Source organism: Triticum dicoccoides, chromosome 7A (assembly GCF_002162155.2).
Source record: "Triticum dicoccoides isolate Atlit2015 ecotype Zavitan chromosome 7A, WEW_v2.0, whole genome shotgun sequence".
NCBI classification, from domain to species: Eukaryota; Viridiplantae; Streptophyta; class Magnoliopsida; order Poales; family Poaceae; genus Triticum; species Triticum dicoccoides.
The window spans coordinates 184,208,723-184,210,850 of NC_041392.1; positions in this window are offsets into that span (position 1 = coordinate 184,208,723).

A 2,128-nucleotide genomic window follows, 5' to 3' on the forward strand; every position below is an offset into this window, starting at 1 on the left:
AGCATCGATCAATTTCAGTTAGCAGCAGTAGCGAAGGAGTCGCTCGATCGGGTTCAGTTAATAGCCATCGATCGATCGCTTGGGTTCAGTAACGCGTAGCCTGCAGTGCAATCGCTCGGGTTCAGTTAGAGCCCAATGCCTCGCTCGAGTTCAGTTAGAGCCAACGCCTCGCACACACGCGCGTACGTGTATGAGAGAAACGCGCATCGCTCGGCCCCCAACCTCCCACCGTAACCGAGAACTCCCCGAAATTTTCCTCCCCCTTGCTTCTACCACGGTTTTTTCCGTCATGGACGGCCCAAAGAATGTCATGCAGCTACGTCTCCGGCCTGCCCAGGACGAAAAGCCCATTTTCTGTCATGATTTTTGGTCATAGAAGTAGGATGCCACCACATCTATGATGATACCGGGTTTTGTCACAATTATCGTCATAGAAGTGTCATATGTATGACAGAAAAAAATTTCGTTCGGCCCAAAATGTCACGGATGTGTCTTTTTTTGTAGTGTCAAGTCCTAATCCAACTAGGAAAGGGGGGAGTCCTACTCCCAGTGGGAGTAGGACTCCTCCTGGCGCGCCCTCTCCCTTGGCCGGCCACACACCCCCCTTGCTCCTTTATATAAGGGGGTAGGGGGCACCCTAGAGACACAACAATTGATCATTGATCTCTTAGCCGTGTGCGGTGCCCCCCTCCACCATAGTTCACCTTGATAATACTGTAGCGGTGCTTAGGTGAAGCCCTGCGTCGGTAGAACATCAACATCGTCACCACGTCGTCGCGCTGACGAAACTCTCCCTCAACACTCGGCTGGATCGGAGTTCGAGGGACATTATCGGGCTGAACGTGTGCTGAACTCGAAGGTGTCGTACGTTTGGTACTTGATCGGACGGATCATGAAGATGTACGACTACATTAACCGCGTTGTGCTAACGCTTCCGCTTTCGGTCTACGAGGGTACGTGGACAACACTATCCCCTCTCGTTGCTATGCATCACCATGATCTTGCGTCTGCGTAGGAAATTTTTTGAAATTACTAGGTTCCCCAATAGTGGCATCTGAGCCTGGTTTTATGCGTTGATGTTATATGCACGAGTAGAACACAAGTGAGTTGTGGGCGATATAAGTCATACTGCTTACCAGCATGTCATACTTTGGTTCGGCGGTATTGTTGGATGAAGCGGCCCGGACCGACATTACGCGTACGCTTATGCATGACTGGTTCTACCGACGTGCTTTGCACATAGGTGGCTAGCGGGTGTCAGTTTCTCCAACTTTAGTTGAACCGAGTGTGGCTACACCCGGTCCTTGCGAAGGTTAAAACAGCACCAACTTGACAAACTATCGTTGTGGTTTTGATGCGTAGGTAAGAACGGTTCTTGCTAAGCCCGTAGCAACCACGTAAAACTTGCAACAACAAAGTAGAGGACATCTAACTTGTTTTTGCAGGGCATGTTGTGATGGGATATGGTCAAGACATGATGCTAAATTTTATTGTATGAGATGATCATGTTTTGTAACCGAGTTATCGGCAACTGGCAGGAGCCATATGGTTGTCACTTTATTGTATGCAATGCAATCGCCCTGTAATGCTTTACTTTATCACTAAGCGGTAGGGATAGTCGTGGAAGCATAAGATTGGCGAGATGACAATGATGCTACGATGGAGATCAAGGTGTCGCGCCGGTGACGATGGTGATCATGACGGTGCTTCGGAGATGGAGACCACAAGCACCAGATGATGATGGCCATATCATATCACTTATATTGATTGCATGTGATGTTTATCTTTTATGCATCTTATCTTGCTTTGATTGACGGTAGCATTATAAGATGATCTCTCACTAAATTTCAAGATAAAAGTGTTCTCCCTGAGTATGCACCATTGCCAAAGTTCGTCATGCCCAGACACCACGTGATGATCGGGTGTGATAAGCTCTACGTCCATCTACAACGGGTGCAAGCCAGTTTTGCACACGCAGAATACTCAGGTTAAACTTGACGAGCCTAGCATATGCAGATATGGCCTCGGAACACTGAGACCGAAAGGTCGAGCGTGAATCATATAGTAGATATGATCAACATAGTGATGTTCACCATTGAAAGCTACTCCATTTCACGTGATGATCGGT